This window comes from Peromyscus californicus, unplaced genomic scaffold (genome assembly GCF_007827085.1).
Source record: "Peromyscus californicus insignis strain IS unplaced genomic scaffold, ASM782708v3 Scaffold_1__1_contigs__length_55948999, whole genome shotgun sequence".
In the NCBI taxonomy this organism is placed as follows: domain Eukaryota; kingdom Metazoa; phylum Chordata; class Mammalia; order Rodentia; family Cricetidae; genus Peromyscus; species Peromyscus californicus.
This window is the reverse complement of record NW_026294492.1, coordinates 34,834,389-34,862,346: the sequence shown is the minus strand read 5'-3', so window position 1 is coordinate 34,862,346 and position 27,958 is coordinate 34,834,389. Positions and strand designations below refer to the sequence as shown.

Sequence of the window (27,958 nt, the reverse complement as noted above, 5' to 3'; positions counted from 1 at the left end):
AATGGTAACACAAACGAAAACGAAAGCTTGTATTCTTATTTAATATTGTAATATTTGCACATATAAAAATGCAAAATAACAATAAGGTTGTTATACAACTAGTGAAGAAGCTATAGGAATTTTGAGACTCAAAACCACTTTCTTCAAATGAGTCTATCCATAATTCATATATTTTGTATGTCTGTGTGCACATGTGTGAAAGTGTCCTCGGGAGCCAAAGGAGGGCATTGGATCCCATGGAGCTGGAGCTAAAGGTCATTGTAAGCCTCCCTATGTAGGTGCTGAAAACCAAACTGGTACCCTCTGCAAAAGCAGTTTGAGTTCTTAGCCACTGAACCATCTCTCTAGTCCAATGTAGTCTATTTGAACTTGATGTCAGAAGTTTTCTATAAAAAGAACCTTTTACAGTTAATTTTGTCTTCTGGTTTATACTAAAGAGACACTTGTCCCTTTCCCTTTAGCTGTCAGATTCGGAGTCAATGGGCTCGAAGAACTCAGAATTCCCAGGAATTTCATGCTGGGGTAGGAAAAGACCAGGGAAGGAAAGGCCGGGATTCTAGAGCCGACCAGAGAGACAGCTTGTCTCCAGGAAAGAGATTTCACACAGTTCTGACAACTCATTAGGTTACCTTGAAGGAGACTGAAGACAATCATATGCCCATGGCTGGTCAGTCAGTATACCTTGACCAGAACTGTAACTAAATCGCATGTCAGGACCCCGAGACTGGACTCAATGGTCCCTGGACCTGTTTTTGTTCATCTTGCCAATGCAGCCACACTGAATAAACCTCCTTTTCTCTAGGTGTACCTAAAGCCCCTCTTCCTGAATAACCATACTTGGACACTACTCATCACAAAGCAATTTAAACTGCAAGTCTAAACTGGGGGTGAGGAGGGATGGGGGGTGTGCCTTAACAATTTCATTCTCCCACATCATTCCCATTTTCCCCAATGTATACCTAAAGAACTGTCAGCTCTTTACAGCATGATGGGGCATACTGTAGAGGGTCTGATCTGAAATTCTTTGCAGGAACAACCATGACAGTCACCTAAGAAGGCGTCTATGATCCTCCCATATCTTAATTTTGTGCCAGATGCTCATAATAACATGTAGTTATAAGAAGCAAATAACTGCTGCACTCCTCATTGTATAACAGGCATTACTTGAAATGCTTGACACCTATCTATTCTCAAGTCTACCTTTAAGTATATCAAAAATAAACAAACAATCAGAGGATTTAATTAAATTTCACTAACAAACAAAAAAGCTTCAACCAAGGGTATTGAGATACTGCAAACTCCCCTTGGCTATAGTTGGCACACTTTGGTAGAGGAACATGTGGAGGCTGGCAGGCTGTGCATAAAAGCAACACAATCTGTCCAATCCCACCCCATCAAAAGGATGAAGCAGTGTCAGAGATCCCCTCTGGCTCATGGGAAAGACTTCTTCCAAGGTTCCTGTTCTTCTAACTTGAAAAATAATTAAGTAACAATAGTGATGCCTTTTTGTATTAATTCTACATGCCACACACTCTATCATTTAACCCTAGAAACAACCCAGTAAGGTTAGCATTTATTTTACTATTTTTAATTTTGTGTCTCTGCGTAGGTATGTGTCCATGAGTGCTAGTGCCCTCCCAAGGCCAGGAGCCTCAGATCCCCCAGGAGATGGAGTTACAGTTTTAAGTTACCCAATGTGGATGCTGTGACTCAAACTCAGGTCCTCTGAAAGAACAGTTAAGCATTCTTACCTGCAGAGCCTTATCTTCAGCACTCTTAACAGTCATTTTACAACTGAGAAAGTAAAATTCAAAGGAGCTTTGAAAACTGATAAAATTAAAAGCTAACAGAATCATAACAATGGGATTTTTAGTTTTGACAGCTGTACCACAATATAAAGAGTTAACATTATACAAACAAGTTAAGAGGTCTGAGGGAATTCTCTGCATTATCTTCATATGCTTCCTATATGTCTAAAATTATTTCCACATTGCAAGTTTACTTTTTTAAAATGAAAAGTAATGGGCTGGGGGATATAGTTCAGCTGACAAAATGCCAAGGCTGGATTTCCAGTGGGACATAAACTGGACACGGTGGTCTACACCTGTACTCTCAGCACTTGGCAGGAAGATCAGAAGTTCAAGGTCAGTTTGCACCCTCACATACACACATACTGTAAAGTTAAGGCATGCCACAGTTAAGTCTTTTCTACCAACATGCCTGGTTCTGCTGGTCATAATACAGTAGCTTAGAAATGTACCCTTAAAAAAATGCCAATATTATATAATAATTTCAAACTCTGATTTGATTCTATTTCTCGGGTATATTAAATACAACTTTCTGGCGCACGCCTTTAATCCCAGCACTCGGGAGGCAGAGCCAGGCGGATCTCTGTGAGTTCGAGGCCAGCCTGGCCTACCAAGTGAGTTCCAGGAAAGGCGCAAAGCTACACAGAGAAACCCTGTCTCGAAAAACCAAAAAAAAAAAAAAAAAAAAATACAACTTTCTTTTTAAAATGGATAATCTGAGAAACAGTACTTGGATTATATCCCTAAAAATAAAACAAGTACCCACAAATTTATAGTGGTAAAAATAAACAACTGAGTTGGGCTTGGTGACACACACCTTTAATCCCAGCACTTAGGAGGCAGAGGCAGGCAAATCGGGGCCAGCCTGGTCTACAGAGTGAGTTCCAGGACGCCAGGGCTGTTACACAGAGAAACCCTGTCTCAAAAAACCAACAGATAGATAGATAGATAGATAGATAGACAGACAGACAGACAGACAAGATAGATAGACAGACAATAAATTGGTGGAGGAGGGGAGTAATTTCACCATTTAGACTAGTATTACCATCAGCCAAGTGATCAAGGTCAGCACCAATAGTCATAAATCACATCCGTATCAAGTTCATCGCTTGACACATGATGAAAATAGCACATTGCGTCTGTGGTCTTTCTCTCTCAAATAAACCTATAGCCTCTAATCATAAGAAAAGCAGTAGATAAACCACAGTATAGAGACATTTTACAATAACCAACCTCAAAACTGTCAAGGTCATAAAAAGGAGGAAAAGTCTGAGAAACTGTTACAGGCAAAAGGGGCTTAAAGAATGATGACTGAAATATAATGTGGAACGTTTATATAATTTGGCACATTTACATAATGTGGTATATTTACATAATGTAGCACAAGTAATAGGATCCTGGAACAGAAAAGGGAGTTAGGTAAAAATAATAAAATATGAATAAATTACAGGCTTCAGTTAATAATGTGTCAAGGGGCTGAAGAGAGCTCAGCAGTTAAGAGCACTTATTACTCCTGCACACTATCTGGATTCAGTTCCCAGCACCGTATCAGGCAGCTCACAGCTACCGGCTAAACCCAATTTCAGTGGATTTGACCCTCTGGCCTCCACAGGTACCTGCACACATAAGGTGTACATTAACCCCCATAGGCACACATACACATAAAAAAATAAAAAAGTAAATCTCAAAAAATAATGTATCAACATTTGCTTGTTAATAAATGCAGCTAAATAGTTCTCATGAATTTTGCCATATTATCGGGAACCGCTACTGCCATCATCTGAAGCTCATTTACATGACTATTGGGATCAGACAAGGAATGTTAGCTAGGAATCCCCAAGGGACTGCCCCAAAGAGTACCTACATGTATGCTCCCCTTTTTGAGAACCTCAGCATCATGAGATTTTCCTAGGAGACATCTTGCCTAAGAAGCCTTTTCTCAGTTCTTGGGAGGTTACAGTGTTGTTTGGACTACATTCATTCTGTTGGTTACAAGCAAGTCACTAAGGCCCAATCAGATTCAAGAGGAAGGGAGGCAAATCCCACTTGTTAAAGGAGATGAAAAATGTACAGGTGTACAGGTGTGTAGCCTGTTGAGAGAGAACATGCGTAGCATGCAAGAGCCTGTGTTCAACCCCCAACGTGATTTTTTTTTTCTTTTTTCGAGACAGGGTTTCTCTATGTAGCCCTGGAAGTCCTGAAACTCACTCTGTAGACTAGGCTAGCCTTGAACTCAAAAAGATCTGCCTGCCTCTGCCTTTCAAGTAACTGGAATTACAGGCATGAGCCACCACCACCCGGCCCCAGCATAATTTTTAAAGAGATAAAGGTGTGTATATGTATATGTATGTGTATGTGCTTATCGAAAGAGATTGCTTTGAAAAGATGAACTACACAGTGTCTGGATTTAGATGTGCCAGGTTTCACTATGGACCAGATGGGAAGCCTTCCTAAAAAGAGTTTGTAGTCAGGCACACAGGCACACATGCAGAATCCAACCACAGGGGTAGAGACAAGAGATCAAGGTTATTCTAAACTTCAAAATGAGTTAAGACCAGCCTGAGCAACATGAGACATTGTCTCAAAAAAAAAAAAAAAAAAAAAAAAAAAAAAGCTGTAAATCTTGCAAACCTGAGGCAGGTAACCAACCACTCTCTGAGGATATTCAGTCATTTCAGATGATTGATTTAGAGACTGCTTAAATACAAGAACACTCCATGAAAAGCTTAGAGCTTGCACAATCACTCTTCATAGTGATGAAGTCTACTAAATGATATCCTTGCTCATCCTATTATCAATGTAAGTTTCCATTATGAATAACAGAAATGTGAATGGAATATGGACACATAGATATGAACACATGGAATATCATGAATATGAATATTCACGAATATGAACACATGGAATATCACCCAACCTTTAAAAAACTGTCAATATGAGAACATGGATAAACTTTATATCAAGTAAAATGTGCCAGGCATAAATAACTTACAGTAATTAATGTAATTTAATACTATATAGTTATTAGGCTGCACTGTGCAGAGAATGCCAAGAAAGAAATCTGGACCCACTCAGAACAAATGTAACCACTATAGGAAAAACTGAGCAATACACAAAGAACAGAACAAACACCACTCACACTTCAGTGCTGGAAACTGAGGCACCTCTGTCAACTGGAGGGAGGCTCCAGCCGCATGCCTACACACCACTGCTGTAATAGCAGCTCAATAGAGTCGGTAAGCAGCAAATCTAAGTTCTGATTTGGGGACTCTGGCATTCTCCCCCTCCAAATATTTCCAATCCAGGTTTGGTTGAATCCACAGATGGAAACCTACAGATACAGAGGCCAACTGTGTAAACAGGAATCTAAAACAACCAAACTTAGAAGCAGAGCAGAATGGTGGGTGGTGAGTGGAAGAGACAGAGGACAGGAAAGTGTTGAAGGGATATAAATACCCAGTCAGACAGGTGTAAAACACTATGTATTTAGACTGGCTAGGGGTGGTGCATGCCTATAATCCCAGCACTTGATAGGCCAAGGAAGAACACAAACTTGAGGCTATCCTGAGCTACACATTAAGACCCTACCTCACAAAAACAAATACAGGAGCTAGAGATATGGCTCACAGATGAGGAACACATACTACTCTTAGTACCCAAGTTCAAGTCACAGCACCCATGCTGCATAGTTTATAACTGCCTGTAAATCCAGCTCAAGAGGAGCCAAAGCTTCTGATCGTCTCAACACCCACTCATGTGTACACACCCAAACAGATACGCCAATAAAATAAATCTTTTAAAAAAATAAAAATGTGCCAGGCAGTGGTGGCACTCGCCTTTAATCCCAGCACTCCGAAGGCAGAGCCGGGTAGATCTCTGTGAGTTTGAGGCCAACCTGGTCTACAGAGCGAGATCTAGGACAGGCACTAAGACTACACAGAGAAACCCTGTCTCAAAAAAACCAAAACAGCAAATAAATAAATAAATAAAATGTTTAAGATTTTTAGAAGTATTTTTTAGGTAAGGGACACCAGCTTATTCCAACTATTCTCTATCATATATATATTATGGGAATGAAAGAGACAGTACACAGAACACACAATTTTTGTACCTCATAAATATATATATTTTTTGTTGTTTTTTTCAAGACAGGGTTTCTCTGTGTGGCTCTAGCTGACCTGGAACTCTGTAGACCAGGCTGGCCTCCAACTCAGAGTGGGCCTGCCTCTGCCTCCCAAGTGCTGGGGATTAAAGGCGTGCACTACCACTGCAAGGCAACATAAATGTGTAAATTTAAATGTGTGGATTGTGGGGGGAGTTAAAGTGATAGAAATTGTCTTGAAAGAAAGTAAGGGAGGGAGGGAAGAGAGAGAGGGGCAGGGGAGAAAAGGCAGGTTAAGAAAATCCCCAAGTGCAATTCCCCTTATTCTCTCAGAGAAAGAGAAACTAAAAAACCTGGAGAGAATAAAAGCAAGGAGGGTACAATACTTTACTACGGCAAAAGAACCCAGAAAGGAAAGAAAGACATCCATCCACGAAGCAGTTGAGAAGCTTCCCGAGCTAAGCAGCACTGCATAGAGACCGAAAGTAGAACCACAAGCAAAACTGAACTCAACTTTCAAAACACTAGCGCTAGAGAGGGAAGCCTGAAAATTCCCAGAGAAGGGGAAAACTAGGTCACACTATTGAACCAGAAACCAAAACAGCATCAGCAATCTCCAGAACATTAGCTGGTAAAGTAAACAAGCAAGTACTCCTGCAGAACTACTGGTAGAATATTCTCTCCAGAGAAATTCTCAAACACAAGAAAATGAATACCTTATACATAATGGAACACTCTACAGAAGTTAAAAGTATGGCTGATAGTCACATGTATCACTCTGAATAAACCTTAAAAACAAAGCTAGAAAGAGTGATACTATTTATTTTTTTAAATTTAGGAAACTTATAACTAATTATTTAGAAACATGAATATATAGCAAAAATATACAAAATGTGTTTGAATAGTGTAAAACTTAAAATTACTATAAAGATGCTCTTGATAGTAGTTACTCTAGGGAAGAACAGTGATGGAGAAGAACTTGAATGCAAACAGCAAAAATGTTACTGTCTACTATTTTGGTGATGGGATCATAGATCATTAATCAACTTCAAACTACACTGTGGAACTATTCAAACTGCGGGCATAAACCAACATAAGACTCTCCTCTGGGCAAAGCATCATTTCAGCACGCAATTTAATGGTCATTAATACTCATATCTTTGACAAGTGTGTAATATGTCCCCAAAAGGGTATTTGTTGTGTTCAGTTGCAGAGTATGAAAACGCTTTGTAAACACGTATGTAGAACAGAAACTGTTTAGCCAAAACAAATGTCACTTCTGTTTTAACAGACGTCTAGTCTAACACTTACAAATAGAAGATCAATCAACTCGTTTAAATTTATCCGCTTAGTCAATTTTCTGTTCTCACAGCAGAAAATCAAATGATGTTTAACTGAAAAATCAGTCAACAGTTTACATAAACAGTTTACTTGGAATAATGGACAGTCAGGCTGGGTGGCATAGTTCAGTGGTAAAACAGGAGCTGACCATAATATATATGACTCTGGGAATTGATCCCCAACTCTCATTCCAGAAGAGTATCAGTTCTAAAAGTAATAATATAACATTTAGAAATGAAGAAAACTAATGCAAAACAGATACAAAGAAAGAATACTAATAAACAATAATTACAGACAGCACTGAAGCTATGATCAAAATACTTAAGACTATTAGAGCTGCGTAAGTCAACAGAAACAATGTAATTTTGTTCTTTTGTGTATTTGAGTATGCACATAAAGGCCAGAGGATACACATACCAGAGAGCTAGAGAATTTTAAGATCTCTTACAAATAAACCTTTTAGAATAGCGCCTTTCTAATTTGAAACTTTAACTGAGGGCACAGTGTATGAAGGATTATCAAGATAAGATTTCTATGATCTAGCCCAGTGCCCTTCATTTTCAGTCTGTTGCTGGCTATTACTATTACAGTGTTCAATATATGTGTTCACAAATGGCTGTATCAATCTAGTTCTGTCAACTTCTTAAAGGAGCAGAAAAAGAACACACACCCTCCCCCACTAGTAAACTCACAGAAACTAAACAACTGGTCTCATCCTTTCCTCCAACGTTTTATTTATGTGTGTGTATGAGGGCACACATGATGCATGCCTGTGGAGGTGAACTTGAAGGAGGGGCTTCTCTCCCACCATGTGGGCCCAGGGGTTAAACTCCTCGGGAAGTCAGGCCCGGTGGTACAGGCTGGCACTTCACTCAGTGAGCCACTGCCTCAGCCCTGTCCATTTTGTGTTCCTTTTTTTATTATTGTTTTCTGAGAAAGGTCAACCTAAAGGTTGTCTCTGAACTCCTGCTTCTCTTCCCAAGTGCTGGGGTGACAACAGGAGTGAACTACCATCCCTGCCTTTCAATTCATGTTTTAGTATTAAAAACTAAGTCATTTCTTCTTCAAAACAGCACTGGCATTACTTAAGATTTTTATTTTTATTTTATTTTATTTTTTGGTTTTTCGAGACAGGGTTTCTCTGTGTAGCTTTGCGCCTTTCCTGGAACTCGCTTTGGAGACCAGGCTGGCCTCGAACTCACAGAGATCCGCCTGGCTCTGCCTCCCAAGTGCTGGGATTAAAGGCGTGCGCCACCACCGCCCGGCCAGATTTTTAAACTAATCATATGAAAGTTCAAAAGGATTTGAATTATCAGGTAATTAATAAATTGATTTTACCATTTTCATTGTATTAATTAGGTAAGTAGACATTAACTAAACCCAGCTCTGATAACCAATAGATGTTATTCATAAATATTTAAAAAGCCTTTGAAGTTTGAAGAAATCCTCAAGTGAAATTTGGGGGTGAAAAAAAAATCAATTTAGTAAGTCATAAATTTTGTGAAATTAACTTTTATGTGAGAGAGGTATCACTTTCTTTTCCTAGTTTGAAAGCATAGCCAGAATTATTTTTCCCTGTGCTGGGAATTAGACCCAGAGCTTCACACATGCTAGGCTAGGCAAGTATCTACATGGAGCTACAGTAAGTTCAGGGGTTTCAAGTTTAGGGCAAGAACAGTCTCCTTTTAACTCCTTCTAAGTAAACTCAGTTCAGCTATAAAAGAAAAGTACAACATTGCTGACAGTTGCATTTTGCTTTGCTAGAAATTTTACTTGGGAAAACAGAAGTCCCATCGTTGTTTTGCTATGAATAGTGTATTCTAAAACTCAAACTACATACAGATCTAAACTATGCAAAGAGTACATACATATGCAGGCAACAGCACAACAACAAAAAACACTAAACCACGTTACTGTCTGGTAAACTTTAAATTACAACTTCCCAACACAAGACAGCGTAGCACATAAAAGAGGAATTAGGTAGCTGGTATTAGCTCTTGTCTATAATCCCAGCACTTGGGAGACCTTGAGGCAGAATTGCTGTGAGTTTAAGGCTAACCTGTGCTACAGAGTGAGAATTTCCCCCAAAGAAGGATTAGTATCACTTTGGTGCTTTTTCTAGACTGTTTGTCTTTATCTTTTAATTATGGGTATGATTCTAAAACCATAAGGTGTAACTAACAGGCAAGAATATGGATGAATCTCTTTAACCACAATGAAAGAAAACAGATATCAAAATTATATTCTGGAGGCTGGAGAGAAGGTTCAGTAGTTAAAGAACACCGATTGCTCTTCCAGAGTACCAGTGTTTTGACTTGAAGCCCCTACACAGTGGCTTACTACTATTTCTAACTCGTCTGGGAGATAATGCTTTTGTATAGTGGTTTAATAAAATGTTGACTAGCCAGTAGCCAGGCAGGAAGTAAACGCAGGATAAGCAGACAAGGAGAATTCTGGGAAGAGGAAGGCTGAGTCAGGAGACGCCAGCCCGCCGTCCAGGGAGCAGCATGTAATGGCACACAGGTAAAGCCACAGAACACGTAGTGACATATAGATGAACAGAAATAGGCTGAGTTTTAGGTGTAAGAGCTAGTCAGTAGTAAGCCTGAGCTAATGGCTAAGCAGTTTTAATTAATATAAGCCTCTGTGTGTTTACTTGGATCTGAGCGGCTGCAGACCAGGCAGGACACAGGAAAACTTCAGCTACATAACTCCAGTTCCAGGGGACCCAACACCCTCTTTTGGCCTCCACAAGTAATGCACACATATGGTACACAAACATACATGCAGCTAAATCATGCACACACATAAAAATAAATTAATTTTTAAAACTTTTAGTATATACTGTATGATTTAAATGACAGGTGAAAAAAAAAAAACAGGATAAAGTATTACAATATATGGGACCAGAAGTCAAGAAACATTAAGATGCATGTGGTAACCTGGATAACTATAGACCCCAAACTAACACGTCTTCTTCAGTGACAGTGACAGGACCTAGTGGCAGGCTTAACTCTGAAATGGTGGCAATGAGCCTGGCAATATTTTGAGATTCCTGCAGCGACTACAATATCATAGAGATATGTTTTCTAAAAATGACAAGTCAAAAAGTAGTCCTATGCTACTGAGATTTGGACCTACACTCTACTTAGAAAATACTAAATTTCAGTTAGAGATTAGTGAAAATGAAACCCTTCCCCTTTTTATCCACAGATACAGGTGAGGGTCTATAGGCCCTAGTTAAAAATCCTGATTTAGTCTTTGACATAACAGCAACTTGAAATAGAAAAGATGTACACATCAGGTGGTGCCTATTCTTCATCCAGGCAGCTGGATATAAGAATATGATATTCAGGAGGAACTGGGATTTGAAGACATGTTTGGAAGCAAGTAAAAGGTAATTAAACCCACTGAGTGTAATACCAAAAAAAGAGGAGCCTGAAGAAACAAGCTCTGGGGCACTGTCTCTCAACCTTCCTAATGCTGCAACCCTTCCTCATGATGTGGTGACCCTCAACCATAAAATGATTTCATTGCTACTTCCTAACCATAATGCTGTTACTGTTATGAATTGTAATGTAAATCTCTGACATATGACCCCTTGAGGTCACAACCCATGGTTGAGAACCACTGCTCTAGGGCACTGCAACATCTACTGATCAAGAGGCGGAAAGAGCCAGGCGGCGGTGGTGGCGCACGCCTTTAATCCCAGCACTCGGGAGGCAGAGCCAGGTAGATCTCTGTGAGTTCCAGGCCAGCCTGGGATACCAAGTGAGTTCCAGGAAAAGGCGCAAAACTACACAGAGAAACCCTGTCTCGAAAAACCAAAAAAAAAAAGAGGCGGAAAGAAGGAAGTAAAGGTTGTTAAGAATCAGCAACCAAGAGTGTTGGGGTGAACTCAAGAGAGTGGCACCCCTGAAGGCCAAGGAAATGTTTACAGAGGAAGAAGTCATCAACTGTCAAACACTTCTCTAGAACTGTACTCGATCAGACAGAACCACAGAACAACTTAAGGCATTTACTCAATGCTGACAACATTGCATACACCTACAACAGAGAGGTAAAGAAATTAGCCAAACATGCACAGCTAGCAAGATATCAATTCAGGCAATCAAAATTAGCCTTGCTCCTCTCCCTCTCAATTCGAATATAAAGCTCTCTGGATAATTATCTCCCTTATTCCTGGGACTAGGAAACGTGCCATCTTGTATTGAAATGATAATGAAGCAGTAGTTTGAACCAGGTACTCCTGGAATTCCAACACCAGATAAGGGGCTGGTTCAACATGAATGTGATAGTTCACAAATACGAAGAAACCAGTGCAATGTAACAGAGCAAATGCTAAATACCACAAGTCAAAAAAACATTCCTGAAATAAAACCTCAAAACAACATACTGAATGGGTGGACCATGTATCTTGGGAAAACTAATCCAGGAAAAGATAATATTAAGACAGTGCTCTAGGGCTGGAGAGATGGCTCAGTGGTTAAGAGTACTTGCTGTTCTTCCAGAGGACCTCAGTTCACATAGTGGCTCACAACCATCTATGGCAGGATCCAATGTCATCCTCTGGCAAGCAGAGGAACATGCAGACAGAGCACCTATATACATACATAAATAAATATGGGGGGGTGGACCCTGGTCTCTCCTTTTCTTGCTCTACTACTACTGTATTTTCAAGAAGAAAAATCCTTTCCACTTTTAGACAAAAAGGCTAAGTTGGATATATAGTAAAGAAAATAAAACTGTCAAACTGTGGCAGCAATGCTCCATGCCATATTAAAAATGATACTTAAGATATGCTATGAAAGAAAATATATGCCACAAATTTTATACCCAGCAAAAATTATTTTCAACTATAAAAGGATATAAACAATTATTATGAATCTGCAAGAACTCGAGGAATACTGTTCCCACAAGTCTTCTCAAGGTGACTTGAGATGATGTAACATGAGGACCTAGGATGTCAGGAGTGAAGAAAGGGTCCACCGAGGGCAACAAGTTAGCCTGTTGGAAGGTCACTATGGCCATCAGCTAAGAATACATGTCTGCCCTATTAATCACTGTGAAAAGCCAAAAAGGCCAGATTCGTTGGCACCAACATTCATTTACACAAAACTTGCAGAAATCCCCAATTATGTTCCACCCTTTCCTCTCTTGAGTAGGAAACAGACCAAGTCAATTAACAGCTCACCACTTAATATGACTCTAACTCTGACCCAATTATTTAAATCCTCAAAAGTTTGGTGTTGTTGTTGTTTATGCTCTTCTGAGGGCCTGCCACTCAGCTCTCAAATAAATCACACATGGAGGCTTATTCTTAATTATAAATGCCTGGCCTTAGCTTGGCTTGTTTACAGCCAGCTTTTCTTAAATTATTCCCATCTATCTTTTGCCTCTTTTACGTTTTTCTATTTCTGTGTACCTTTCTTCTGTTACTCCGTGGCTGACTGGGTGGCTGGACCCTGGTCTCTCCTTTTCTTGCTCCTCCTCCTTTCTCCTTCCAGATTTCTCCTACTATATATTATTTCTGCCTGCCAGCCCCGCCTGTCCTTTCTTCTGCCTCACTATTGGCCGATTAGCTCTTTATCAGACCATCAGGCAAAGTAACACAGCTTCACAGAGTTAAACAAATGTAACATAAACAAAAGTAACACACCTTAAAATAATATTCTACAACATATTGTCTTAAAGTTGAGGCGGGGGTGGGGGCATGGGGTGGGGCAGAACAAAACTACAAGCATGGTGACTCACACATGTAATCCCAGCACTTGGGAGACTGAGGCAGGAGGACTGCCACAAGGTCCAGGCCAGTCTGGGCTATGGAGCACGTCTCAAAAAATAAAATATGAAGACTTTGTAGTGTAGGTTGAAAGACAATGCTGCAGGATAACTGCTTAAATCAGTACTTGATGTAAAATGTACAAATCACAACCTATTGTTACTACCAGTCAAGACTTAAGGTCAGATCGATTCATCTACTATCCTCATACAACTGACAAATGAATAAATAATGTTTAAAATGACTATCCTTTCATATATCATTCATTGAACCCTCAAGTGTTCCAAGTTAGGTTCCACTGGATTTAAGTATTCCTCTAAATTATTTTATTTCTGAAATCTTTTCAATGACTTCTGAAACCAGCCATGGGGGCAGAGGGGCAGAAACACAGAAAACAATACATGTGAGCAGACTTGATCAGAATGTTATGGAGAATGCGCGTACAACTGCATTTATCTGAATTTCCTTCTTTGCCGTGTAATTCTCTCACCCTAACAGAGCTATTAACATTCACCGGCTTTACTGTCAAAGGAGGGGAGTTTACTATGAAAATCTCAAGTATTGGACGTGACTCCAATCTGTGCAGTTCCACTCTGCTGACCAAGTTTACTCCAGTGGCTGAAGGTCCTGGTTGTGCTTTGACTTCTGACAAGAAAGATACATTTCATATATGCATATACATCCATTTTATGCATAGTTTGATGAGATCTTACAAATGTGCCTGCGTTGTTCCCACCCAATAGAGATGAGAGAGCATCCCCATCCCTCTAAAGTACCTGCACTCCCGTCAAGCCCGCCCCCATCCAGATTTAGGGCAGACAGTGATTGGCTCTGTCAGTAGAATAGTTCTACTTCTTCTAGAATTTCATGTAAATGAAATCCCATGAGACACATACTCCTTTGTGCCTGGTTTATTTCACTTCACATATGCATGTCTGAAATCTGTGTATGCTGTGTTTATCATCTGCCTGTTTCTTTCCTCTTTAACTGCCTTCATGGCTTTGAATTTTAAAGAGACTGAAGCGGAGTCCAAAATGTAGTTAAGGTTGCCTATCAGCAACCTGCCTGTGTACATTAAAAGCTTAGTATTTAAAAGTAAAAGAATTCCTCTCCTTGCCGAGAATTATGTTGGTTTTTGGTTTTTGGTTTTCCAGCTAGCAATGCTGAACTAAAGTCAGGCTTGCATTGTCCTCAGCTACCTGGATGATAAAAACAGAGGCTAGTACTACTTTGGACTTTGTCATCATTTCATGCTTGACTTAAATACTGACAGAGATCACCTTTTTAATGTCACCAAGCCCAGGAATAACTAACTCTTCCTCCTCACCTCAACAGTCTTCAGTTAGGAATGAGAGTGAAACAAGTCCGGGGTGCACGGCTTGACTTCGAGCTATGCCATTTTTCCTCTCCCAGACAAACTGGTCCAAATTACAGAAGGCAAATTAGAGGAGACAGGCAAAGGTTTCGTGAGTCTTTTAGAGAAATGGTACTTCTAGGTCTGACTGTGCATTTTAGTCGAGTGCGTGAAGAGGAACAGAATAAGAACTATGCACACACAGTCACAGCCCCAATACCACAGAAGTATTCACCCTGGAACACAGCTGTACAAGGTCCAACATGTCTAAGTACAAAGAAGGTTCCTCATGAGAAAAAAATCTAAACAACAACAATCAAACAACCATTTCAGCCACCAAATCTACCAGGAAGCTAACTCAGACACTGATGGCCTAGTTGGCCAAATTAGCCTATTTGTCAGTGTCGTCCCAGAGGGAGACTTGAAGCCAGGTACTACACAGCACAGCACACTCTTGCTAACTCTTCCTTCTGGAACCACTTGCATTCATTCATTTTATTCACTTCTTTAGTCTCCTAAGTTAAACTGAGGAGGGCCCCCAAACAATCCGTAATTTTCAGCCTAAATTGCCTTCTACAACCATGCTGATTTACCTATCGCTAACTTCACAGATGAACTTTAAATTTTATGCATCAAGTTCAAATATGCTACCTGTTCAATTACAGTGTAATAAATAAAAATCTTACCCAAACAACCTATTTCAATCTACCTACTAGTATTAATGACAAATACACTTCTTGTGCCCCAAAGCAGAAATCAATATTTTTCTGATACAAACCCAACCACTATTCTTGAAGCTAACATGTTCCATTAGTGTTATTAAATATTACCACTCCAGTCTTCAGCAGCAGCATCTAATGAACCTGTCTCCTCCCTAGACTAATCTGACTGCCATCATCTACCCTTTCTCTAATCTCTAATCCACTCACCAGTTTTTTGTTTGTTTTTTTTTGGTTTTTTTTTGGTTTTTTCGAGACAGGGTTTCTCTGTGTAGCTTTGCGCCTTTCCTGGAACTCACTTGGTAGCCCAGGCTGGCCTCGAACTCACAGAGATCCGCCTGGCTCTGCCTTCCGAGTGCTGGGATTAAAGGCGTGCGCCGCCGCCACCACCACCCGGCCGTTTTTTGTTTTTTTAAATAACTCTAAATGCCCCAAGAAAGATGTGGTGGCGTCTCATAAAAAATAAAAAAAATAAAAAAAAAAAAACCACTAAATACTAATCCCCAGTCTAGCTTAGTCAGAACCTTAGCCTCTAAACTGCGACGCCTCAGCCCTACACAGCTCAGGTACACTGTACATATGTCCATCTCACAGTCTACTTGTCCTACTAAATTCTCTATTTAGCTAACCAATCCTTCAAGGTACCTCAAAAAAAAAGAGCATCCCAAGCTTTTTATCTCACCCCCTCATCACTTCCCTTTAGTGATTCACATTTAAAGCACCGACTTACTGCACACAGAAGGCACACTAATAAATCCCTACCACCTGCTGTCTTTCCCGATGTACATAAAGCAGCCCCTCCTAGTCCCTATTAGTCCAGTATGACAGCTGTTTTTGAGAATGTTCTGGCTCTAGACCAGAATCCATTCAGCCTGGCTCTTCTTATGGATCCTCAAGTTTTTAGGGCCAAGGAAAGACAAAGCAAGATGAAGAACAAATTACAAACTTTGAGTGAAAAGAAATACAGTAACTATTTAGTTATAATGAAATCGCCTTGCCCTCCCCACCCCTCCACAATTCTATCACCTTAACATTCAAGTACTGTCACTCTAGGCGCTCATTTCAGTGTGTTTTCAACTGTTTGGGGGACTTTAAACTATCTTAGGTTACAATCTTTAGCATCATCACTTCATGGAGACACACAATCCCTAAAAATTTTAATCTCTAAAAATGAACAGTAACTAACACCTGTATTTTGCAAAGTACTAACATGTTCATATGTACCTACCATCATTTTTAATCATTGAAAAAAAAACAGGAATGTAGAAAGTTAGACAAATGATAATAGCAAACATACAAAAGGGAAATTATGGCCAGTAAACATATGAGAATATTGACTACTCCTGAGGGGGGAAATGCAAATTCCCTAATAGGAAAACACAAAATTAAAGCCACACTGAAATCATCATTTTCACCATTTTGGGAGGGACAAAAAATACTCAAAATAGCAAATATAGACAAGAATACAGAGCTGTGCTGTCCAGGATAGTAGCCACCAGCCATATGTTCCTAGTAATAATCTAAAATGGGCTTAAAAATTGAGATTTACTATAAAATCCTCCCAGTCATTTTAAAATGCAAGGCCAATATGATTCTGGTCAGCTCCAATTCTTTATATTCAAAATATATAATACCTGACTCCCATAATTTGTCCACACAATATAATTCTGGAATGATACACTAATTTATTTCTATATATCGATCATACTATCTGAAAACAGATTTTTTTAAATATCCTGTAATAAATCATCAATAAACTGTTGTATAGACATCTGTGTATCTAAATTTGGTGATCACCCCTGTATTTAAAAATCAAGCAGACCAGGAAAGACGGCTCAGTGGTTAAGAACACTGGCTACTCTCATAGAGGATTTGGGTTCAAATCTCAGCACCCACAAACAGGCTAACAATCATTCATAACTTCAGTTCCTGATGATCCAACATCCTCTTCTAGTCTCCACAGGCACTGCATGCATGTAATACACAGACATACGTGCAAGCAAAACACCCACACACCTAAAATAAAAAAATTAATAAAAACAAAAGACGTCATCAAAACAGACAAACAAACAAAAAAACCCACACACACAGACAAACCTGCACTACAGCATAAGTGCAGACGAGCAAACAACCTCAACTACACACAAACCTATATTGGAAAGGAGTAATCTAAGTCATTATTGACCCTTGCAAACCTACACTACCCTAACAAACTAGATTTTTTTTTTTTGGTTTTTCAAGACAGGGTTTCTCTGTGTAGCTTTGCGCCTTTCCTGGGACTCACTTGGTAGCCCAGGCTGGCCTCGAACTCACAGAGATCCGCCTGGCTCTGCCTCCCGAGTGCTGGGATTAAAGGCGTGCGCCACCACCGCCCGGCACAAACTAGATTTTGTTTAGAAAGAAAAATTGAGAATGATTACACATTAAGCTAAAATTTGCTCTTATACTTTACAATTTGATCAAGACATTCCTGAGCTATTAAAAGCCAGTTTCCCCAAGTTTAGGCTCATCAACCATTAAATTTCAAATTAACCAAGCAAACTCTAAGAGGCTGTGGGTGTGCAGCTCAGCACTAGAGTGCAAGCTCAAGACCCCATGTACAAGCCCCACCATCCCATCCCCAAAAAAAGGAATGTGAAGGTTGACATGGGTGGGATTAACACAGTGTCTTAGGTCATAAATGGAACTAATGTTCATTTTTATATTGTAAATAAATATAGCTGGGCGGTGGTGGCGCACACCTTGAATCCCAGCACTCGGGAGGCAGAGGCAGGCGGATCTCTGTGAGTTCGAGGCCAGCCTGGTCTAGAAATGTAGTTCCAGGACAGCCAGAGCTACACAGAGAAACCCTATCTCAAAAAACAAACAAACTAACACAAGTAAGTTCCCATTAAAGTAAAAACCTAATCTTGATTCACTGCGAGGAGAATCACAAATCTCACTGGCTCATAAATGAAAAGATCACCATGAATCAAAATTTAGACAGACTCAGCTCTTTTGAGATTAACGTGGAAGGCTTGTGCAACCTCAAGACAAACATCCTTCCCAACAGTGTCGTACACGGAAGGCTACAGAGCGTTTCTGGCTACACATCTGGCGACAGCAGGCAGAGCACAGCACCCGCTTTACAGCAGGAGTAGGCTGCGTCCTGCAGAAATCCACAGTGCAGGGAAAGCAAAAGCCCCTCGGGATACAGCAGAGTCATGGACTACAGGGAGCAGTGATGAACAATCTGAGCACACAGCCAAACGACAAACTGGCCCTGTCAGTCTTCCGCTGAACTGTCCAATAACCAGACAGAAGTAGAAGGCACCGGTCAGTGGCAGTATTGCCAGACACGATTGCTCAGCCATTAACCATTCAGCTATGTTCAGTTAAGAACAGAATCAGAACAAGGTCCTTTCCCAACACAAACAACACATTTCACAGATATTCCCAAGCCACTGGTTCTGAAGACCAAGGCAGGGCCCTCCTACCTAGGTATAGGACTCTCCCCAACTCTCCTTATTGTCAATTAACAGACCCCCTGGAAGTGTGTTCTTCCAACTACCCTAACCCATCCCCCCCTCTCCCTCCTAGAAATTCACCTCTCTGAAGTTGGACAGTAAGTAGAAACACCCAAGTCCCTAGTTCAAGTACTGATTTTCTCTCTCCAAGTCCCATTCTAAACTGAAATTCGTGTCTCTCATAAGTACGATTTCCTCTTTCTTAACATACTCCAATTTTCAGCCAATTATACAAAAACTCTTCCTTTCCTTTTTTAAGACTAGTGAAGCTCAGCAAGACACGGGAGCACAAACCTCTGGTCTAATCTACTTGAAAGACTGAGGCAGGGGGTCACTTGAGCCCTGGAGTTCCATGGCAGCCTAGGCAACACACTGACAGCAAACAAAACCAGCGGGTAAGTTCCAATGGCTCTTAAATGCACACAGAAAGCATACATATCCTGGAAGGCTCTCTGAGTGTTTGAGGCCAGCCCAAAAGGAAGTTCAGCCGTACAGTGAACCCAAGTGTCGCTGGCTATTGCGAACCTAAGATCTATTGGGGGGGAGGGGATTTCGTCTTTCGTTCATGACGGCCCGAAAGATACCATGCACTCACAAAGCACTCAGCAAACTCAAGGATAACAGAGAGCCACATATTAAATACATTACCACTGTGAACTTTTTACTTCTCTGTAGATTTTAGCCTAGAGTAAATGAAAACAGAAAGCATCCCAAACATTACGGACCATTTGGAGTTCAATTACTTCTCATCTGTAGGAGACTACACAGGAGTAAACGTTCAGTAGAAATACCTGGCCCTTACCTCAGAGGTAATGTTTTATTTGGGGTAGGAGGGCCTATATTGCCCAGAGGGTTAGACACTCTCAAGTAACAGATTAGCTCCTATGTTCTCCAACTCGTAGGAACATCTAGTAACTATCTACCCCTTTGCAATATTTGGAGCACATCACACCCAATGAAGAAAATAAAATACAATTCCACGTAAGAACCAATGATAGTACCCTCAAGCTTAAAACTACTTAAAAAAAAATTTTTTTTTTTGAGACAGAGACAGGGTTTCTCTGTAGTCCAGGCTGGACTTAGAGACGCACCTGCCTGCCCCCTGCCCCCAAGTGCTGGGGGTGTGCCACCACCGCCCAACGGCATCCTTCAGGTTTTTAAATTCATTCACACATCCTTTGCTAATCCTGCTTCTTCTCAGGTACTCAGCACCTACCAAATACAAACTACCCACATGCTTCACTTTCATTTATATTATAAATCTTACTCTATAAATCTGAGAATTTAAGCACCCTTTTAGTTAGAAAAGAAAGGTTTCCTGTTTCCATGAGACAATGTATTTTTCACTAACAATCTATTTTGAAGTGAAGGTCATTCTAAATAAACAAAAATCACAACACTCCTAGAGACAGATGTTATTCTCCCTTTCTCTCTTAATTATTGGCTCCATCCCTAGAAGAAAGAAGCCCCTTCAACAGTAGACAGCTTCCAAGAAGCAGACCCTCCCTCTGCGCCTGGGTCCTGTTCTGCACACAGATACAAAGTAAGTTTTCTATGCAGTGAGGTTTCTAAAGTCAAGATTTTTAATTTTCAAGAAGTTACTGTAAAGCAAAACACCACAACCTTGATGATACTCCTTTCTGTTCATTTTGTTTTTTGGGTTTTTTTTTTGGTAAGTCTCACTACGTAGCCAGACTGGCCTGGAAACCTGACATCTCAAAATTCTCCAAAAGGAAACATTGAATCTATTTCAGTTTTAACAAGTTAACACTGAAGTATTAAGTAATTTAGGGCCAGTATGGGGCTCCCTGTTAGAGTACACTAGTGTAAGAACAGTGTCCAACCCCTGTACCACACATACACATACAATCTATTTGGCAAGTCATAAAAGCTTCAAATTGGTAAATTGCTTTAAATGTCACAAGCCTTAATATTAATAGTCTAGTGTGTGAAATACAAGTGATCCAACTATTTATTGAGTTTCTGAAGTTCAATTATTCAAAGTAGTATTTTAAAATAGCTATTGTTGCAGGGTTTGGTGATCCACATCCTTTAATCCCAGCTCTTAGGAGGTGGATGCAGAGACAGGAAGTTCTCTGTGAGTGTGAGGCTAGCCTGGTCTACATATGAGTTCTAGAGGCAGCCAGGGAGGAAGCTACATAGTGAGATTCCTCAAAGGAAAAAATCCCAACAACAAACAGAAAAAAGGTATATGAGCAGGGCAGCAGTGGCGCACCCCTTTAATCCCAGCACTAGGGAGGCAGAGCCAGGAGAATCTCTGTGAGTTCGAGGCCAGCCTGGTCTGCAGAATGAGATCCAGGACAGGCACCAAAACTACAAGGAGAAACCCTGTCTCGAAAAAACACAAACAAAAAAAAAGATTTATGTTATGCCAACATATTGTAGATATGGTCACACATTACCTAATAAAAGTAACTTTACTTCAGAAGTGTTCTGTGTCATGATCATATTTCACTTTTTTAAATATTTTATTTATTTACTTGTGTGTACATTTGTCTGTATGAGGGTGTCAGATCCCTGCAAGTAGATTACAGACAGCTGTGGGCTGCCATGTGGGTGCTGGGAACTGAACCCAGGTCCTCTGGAAGATCAGTCAGTGCTCTTAACCACTGTACCATCTCTCCAGCCATGATCATATTTCAGAAGCACAATGTTTCTACTAAAATTAAACTGGGGAAATAGAGCACTCTAAAATATGAAAAAGGAAAAAAAAGGTATGGGCTTGGCATGCAGCTCAGTAACACATGGCTTGTCTAGCATGTATGAGACCCTGGGTTCAATCCACCTCGACCAAAACAACAAAAAGTGAGCTATCACGACATTCCCGTTATTTAGGACACTAGGTGTTACTAAGACTTAAATAATTAAATCTCGCCGGGCGGTGGTGGAGCACGCCTTTAATCCCAGCACTCGGGAGGCAGAGCCAGGCGGATCTCTGTGAGTTCGAGGCCAGCCTGGGCTACCAAGTGAGTCCCAGGAAAGGTGAAAAGCTACACAGAGAAACCCTGTCTCGAAAAACCAAAAAAAAAAAAAAAAAAATTAAATCTCCAACATAGTATTACATACAAATTTGGAACTGTTACCACAGGAAGTTAGTAAAAAGTTCTTTTTTTGGGCTGGAGAGATGGCTCAGAGGTTAAGAGCACCGACTGTTCTTCCAGAGGTCCTGAGTTCAATTCCCAGCACCCACATGGTGGCTCACTACCATCTGTAATGAGATCTGGCTCCCTCTTCTGGCCTGCAGGGATACATGCAAACAGAACATTGTATATATAATAAATAAATAAATCTTTCAAAAAAAAAAAAAAAAGTTCTTTTTTTATCCTCACCGACCTAGTTGCCTGATCACACTACTGAGTGTTCATCCAAAGGGTGTTCTTTCTGGGGAGGACTAGAGACGTCTACTGGAAAGATCGGGCCAATCAACTCAAGCTACATAGAGAACTGACTCAAATAAGCAATGTTTTACCTGTAAAAAGACTTGAAAACAAGCTGGGGTTGTAGTCAGTGATAGAGTATTTTCAAGTATTTCTGAGGTCCCAGGCTCCATATGATGAGCAGAGGAAAATGGGAAGGCAGGGAGGGTAGTCAGGAGCGAGAACATGGTGATTTCCCAACAATTGCCCCAAAGACTAGTACAGTGAGTAGAGAACACTGAAAGCAAGCAATGACCACAAAAACAGACAGGTGAGAAGCTGGGAAGATCGTCACCTGCCTAGCGTTCACAAACCCTTCAGTCTCCAGTGCCATTCACACAAACCGAACAGGCCTGTGCACTCTAGCAATCTCAGCTCTCAGGAGGTGGGGGCAGAGGGTCACAAGTTCAAGGCTAACTGGAGATTTGGGGCCAGCTTGCAATAAAGGAGACCCTGTCTAAAAGAGGGCGAGTGCGGGGGTGGGGTCAGGGGTAACAAAGTACAAATTATACAACTTTTGGAACTTTAACTTTTTCAAGTGTACTCATTAAATTAACTGCTAGAAATTGGTCAGTTCTGTCATTTTAAGATGTTTTATACTCACCAAGTATAAACACCAAAATCCAAATAGTCCCCAATTTTATTCTATCTTACCTTTACAGAGCAGAAAGATGGGAGTGGTCTAGATCACATATCTGGGGTCTGCCCAAATTTCCAAGAACCTTATCACATAACCTCAGCTAATGAATACAATTCTGCTAACAGCTTATCTTGGCTATATTCTACAACAAAACTTTAAACAGCAGTATTCAGGGTCATTCTAATTCCTTTTTTTGTTTTTTTTTTTCATTTTTCGTGTTTTTGTTTTTGGTTTTTTTGTGGGTTTTTTTTTTTTTTTTTTTTTTTTTGGAGACAGGCCGTGGCTATCCTGGAACTTGCTCTGTAGACCAGGCTGGCCTCGAACTCAAGAGAGATCTGCCTGCCTCTGCCTACTGGGCAGAGGCAAGGATTAATGGCAGGCACCACCACGGCCGCCACCACCAGGACAGCCACCACCACCGCCACCAATGCCTGGCTGGGTCATTCTAATTCTAAAATTAGTTCACTAAAGTAAAAGATAAGAGCTGAAGAGATGCCAGGGGGAGTCAAGGTGCCTTAGCACAAAGTTTGATCCTAAATTTGATGCTCACAACTCACATAGTGGAGAGAACTAGGTCTGACGTCCACTCACGTACCTTGCAAAGCGACAAGTAGGAGGGTATCTCACACACACACTCTCTCTCTCTCTCTCACACACACACACACACACACACACACACACACACACACACCGCAACACACACCCTCACGAATGTGTGCTACTGCACTCTCACTCTCTCATAAAATGAAAAAAAAAAAATAGGGACAAGGAAGAGTCACTGGAAATCTAAAGCTATCACATTCTTTTAAATGTCTTTCTATTAATCAAACCTGAAACTACTGCATGAATAAACTCAATTAAATTCTGAAGTTGGGAAAAAAAACCACACACACACAACCAAAAATCCTATTAGTCTTATACCATTGTTTGTTCCTAATTTCTCTTTTAGAGAAAAAAAAAACAATCATCAAAATTACATTTTGCAGAAAACAAAATACATTTTCTAAGAAGCTAATTTTATCCACTGTACTCATCTTTTTCTTTATTTTTATTTTATTTTGTTTTTCGAAACAGAGTTTCTCTGTGTAGTTTTGGTGCCTGCCCTGCATCTCACTCTGTAGCCCAGGCTGGCCTCGAACTCACAGAGATCCACCTGCTCTGCCTCCCGAGTGTTGGGACTAAAGTCATGCACCACCACGGCCTGGCTCATGGTACTAATATTTTTTAAGGCAGCCTTGCTCTGTAGCCTCTGAAACTTGCAGTCATCTCGCCTCAACTTCCTGAGTGTCAGGAGAATAAAAATCCACCAGTGGGATTATTTTCCTACTTTCTATGTGAGGTAAGGTTACAATATACTTTAAAATGATTACACACACATAACACATAAATACTCATGAAATATAGATCACATATGTTACAACATCAATGGCAGGAGGGAGAGAACATTCACTCCCAATATCATATACTATAAATAAGTATTCACCAACTCATGTACAGGGACACGGACCTTCCACTCTGGGCTCTGACAGTTTGGAGTAAATCTCCATATCTAGGTGATAATATGGCAGGCTGCCAAGAGACTGTCGATCAGAATTACAGCTGAACCCAAAGGTTCCCACTAAAAACTATCCACCAGAGGAAACATTTTTTCAAGAGCTACTTTTTCTGACCCTATCAACTTATGAATCAACTGTTCTTAGAAGCACAGCTATTTAGACACCATCCCTTTCCTTTTGATGATATAATCGTAGGGGATTTAGTAATTATGTGACTTACTAACATGAAACAGTGTTTACTGATGTGACCATCACAAAAACTAAAAAGGCTCTCTCATTCCTGGAGTCTTCATAGAAACAAGATAACCAACATTTAAACACAAGTGAAAACATACAATGACACATGAACACACAGGGTACCAGGCAGAAACTGTTAGAACTTTGAGAGGTTAAAACAAAAAACAAACAAACAAAAAAACCCACCACCAAATGAAGAGAAAACACAACCAATAAAAACAAGTAAAAACCAACAAGATTTAAGGTTTTAAGTAGATAGAGAGAGCACGCTCAGGGGCTAGAGAGCAATTAAGAGCACTTGCTGCTCCTGCAGAGGACCTGGGTTGGGTTCCCAACACTGAAATGGGAGGTCACAGCAGCCTGTAACTCCTGTTCCAAGAGACCTCATGCCCTCTCACTCTCTCTTGCCCTTCACCAACACTAGGCACACACATGGTGGTGCACCGTGTGGAGCATTTACACAGGTAGGCAAACACTCATAATACAAACAATATAAAAATGAAGAGACAAGAATGATGGTGACACACTGTAATTCCAAGAATCTGAAGCAGGAGGATCACTTTGAGACCAGCATAGGTTACAGTGAGCCCAAGGCCAGCCTGAGTTACATTTTGAGATCCCGTCTCAAAGGAAAAAAAAAATCTGTAACAATTTGGGGGGGGGGGGGCGCACACTAGCTAAATTCTAAACAGTATTAGAAAAAAACTAAAGCTCTTCTGACAGCACACTCACCGTCCATCTGGAAGGCCTACAAAAGCATTTCTTTAAAGAAAAACAAGTCGCCATCTAGCTGGGTGTGGTGGTACAGGCCTTCAAGCTCAGCACTTGGGAGACAGAGGCAGGTGTATCTCTGTGAGTTCAAGACCAGTCTGGTCTACACAGTGAGTTTCCACACCTGCTAGCTGGGGTTACATAATGAGCCCCCCAGGCCCCGGTCTTAAATAAAAATTATCACCTAAGTATTATTGCAAGTATGTGGTTTTTTTAAGTCTGTATTCTTGGAAAATTCTAATAATAATCAGAATAACCTCCATACTTATTTAGAGATGCTGTATTTCACAGCCAGCCTACAAAAGGAACTCTGTGATTGCACAACAGAGAAAGTAAATGAAATAATATCTATTAACATTCAGTGGCCATGGCACGTTTCTACCAGAACATACTGTGACTTACACTCTCATACAGTGACTTACACTGCACAAGCTACCACTTCTCCCTCCATGGAGTCACTCAAATATAAAGAGTTCCTGTGCTAATCCCACAATAAGCCTCAGTAATTCTCACATCACAGTAGCTGTAAACCTTTGTTAACAGAAAAAGAACGTTTCTCCCAAAATAGCCACAAAACACGAAGACAACTCAAATTCCCTAATAATCCCTTACACGGCTCCAGCCAGCTTTATTTTGATACATTAAACATGTGGGGCCTATTTTAAAAGTTCTCTAACTGTGTTATCAAGACAGTTTTGTAGTGGTTTTTAAGTTTCCAAGTTGTTTTTAGAAGCGCTTGAATACTGATGAATCTGGGCTGCTAGCAAATGCTTAAGAGGCGTTTTTTTGCCAAATAAGATCGGCAAGCTTCCTCGGGGTGCTAAAACTGGTACTAGAGGTCATGCAACTTTTTTAAAAATGAAGAAATAGTTCCAACATTCATCAAGCCCTTCATCTGGAAAATTATTTCAGGGTTATTTTCACTCAATGCTTAATGATACTTCCCCCCCCCCCAAAGGCTTTTAAAGTTAAAAGTATATAAAAGTGATCCGCCAAATAATACTGGTCAGTCTATTCTTAATGGACCTTCAATAGATTTGGGATAGAGTTCGTAGCAATTTAATTTAAGAAGTCCACTGTTAAGCAGACACCCTAAAATCTCGGACAGGGTTGGGGGCGGGCGGGCGGGGGGTGGGGGTGGGGAAGAGGACCACACACACAGACACGACCCGAGTCTGGTTAGGAGCAGCAAAAGAAACGGTTTAAAGCACTTTTAGGAGGAAGGAGGCACAGACAGAAAAAAGACAGAAAGATTTCACAAGGAAGTGAAGCCGAGCGCAGGGGAGGGCGGAAAGCGACCGGGAGAGCAAAGCGGAAAGGTGGTGTTTTCAAACCCGGAGTGCCGGACTGGTTGAGCCGCGGCCTGGGGTGGCCCGCGCGCCCATGGGCGCTGCCTACACGCCCCAGCGCTAGGGGAAGCAGCAGACTTCCGTGCGAGCCGGCAAACTCCTCGCTCGCCGCGGCCCCCTTCCCCCCCCCCCCCCCCGCCCCCAAAGCCTCGAGTGTGCGAGCGGAGGCGGCGGCCCGGGCCGGGGCCTAACCCGGCACTCGGAGCGCAAACTGGACGGACGGCCGTTCCCCACTCCGCCGGGCGCCGAGCGGCCTTACCTGAGGCGAACGGAGGAGGCGAGGTCTCGCGGGCTCGCCCGCCGCACAGCCGCCCGCGGCCCCCGGCTTCTTCCCGAGACGCGACCCTGCCTCCGCCGCCGCTTCGCCCTCGGGGGCTCGGCCACCGCCGCCGCCCGGGCTGTTTACACCGTTCGGCCCCTCACGCCGCCGCCACCGCCTTCTCTCCACCCCAGCGCCGCTGCCGACTCGGCCGCCGCCACCTCCTCCGCCGCAGCCTGGTCTCTCTGGAGCATCTTCCAGCCACCGGACACAGAGAAACAGAGACTCCAACCGCGCCGGCAGGAAACTCCCCCGCAACTGCCAGGGGGGGCACCAGGCGGTCAGAGCACCAGCGGCTTTTCCGCCATTGAGCAGCGGCCGCACCGCTCCTTCTGCAACCCCCTCCCCGCACCGCCGTCTTTCTCCGCCCCTCCTCAGGCTCCGCCCACCGCAGCCACCCATTGGGACTCCGCGCGTGTCGCTACGGCTCACGGTTTGCTGAATGGCATGTCAATCTCCGTCCTCCCGCCCAGTCCGGCCCCCAGTACCCTCTGTGCTTTGATTGCCCCGCCCACGCGGCCCCGCCTCTGTGACTTTAATTTCCCATTGGGCGTTATTGCCCACCTTTAATTGGCAAGGTCAACTATCCATCAAACACCGCCCCTCAGTGAGGCCCAACCCTTTATTACCATTTACTTTATTCAGCCCCGCCTCCGCTTTGCTCTACCTCCCGACGTCACCGGCCTGCCCACCCTAGCAGCCATAGGTAGAGTCCTCCGTCTGTCAATTTACGCCCACTTGGAGACCGGTTCCCTTATCTGATTGGTCCGAATGGAGGCCTGACCCTCCGGTCATTGGCTTTCTCTGCTTGTCCGTCACTAGGCCAATTTTCCAGGTCCGACACTCCGGCTTTTTTGAAATGAACGCGCAAAAGTATCCTAAAAGCGATTGGCTAGTCTTCGGAAGCGGCCAAGCCCCAAGTCTGCGGACCCTGCAGTTCTGTGACCTCTAAGCCTCGCGGAAAACGAACACCATAAAAGAACCAACGGGCAGTCCACTAATAGGTGGAAGTTGGTCCTACCCGGAGTAGGAGAGAG

General features: G+C 41.8%; 1 protein-coding gene across 4 annotated transcripts in view; it reads right to left on the bottom strand.

The window, feature by feature from the left end:
• The window catches only part of Ppm1b (protein phosphatase, Mg2+/Mn2+ dependent 1B), a 67,490-nt gene extending 40,253 nt beyond the window's left edge, over positions 1-27,237 (bottom strand). For 2 of the 4 annotated variants that reach the window (XM_052746458.1, XM_052746459.1), the window contains exon 1: positions 26,862-27,235. The gene's annotated coding sequence lies outside the window, so the exon portion shown is untranslated. Of the gene's footprint in view, positions 1-26,861 lie in introns of all 4 variants that reach the window. The other 2 variants (XM_052746457.1, XM_052746460.1) reach the window with 2 other exon arrangements.
• Positions 27,238-27,958: the final 721 nt, after the last annotated feature.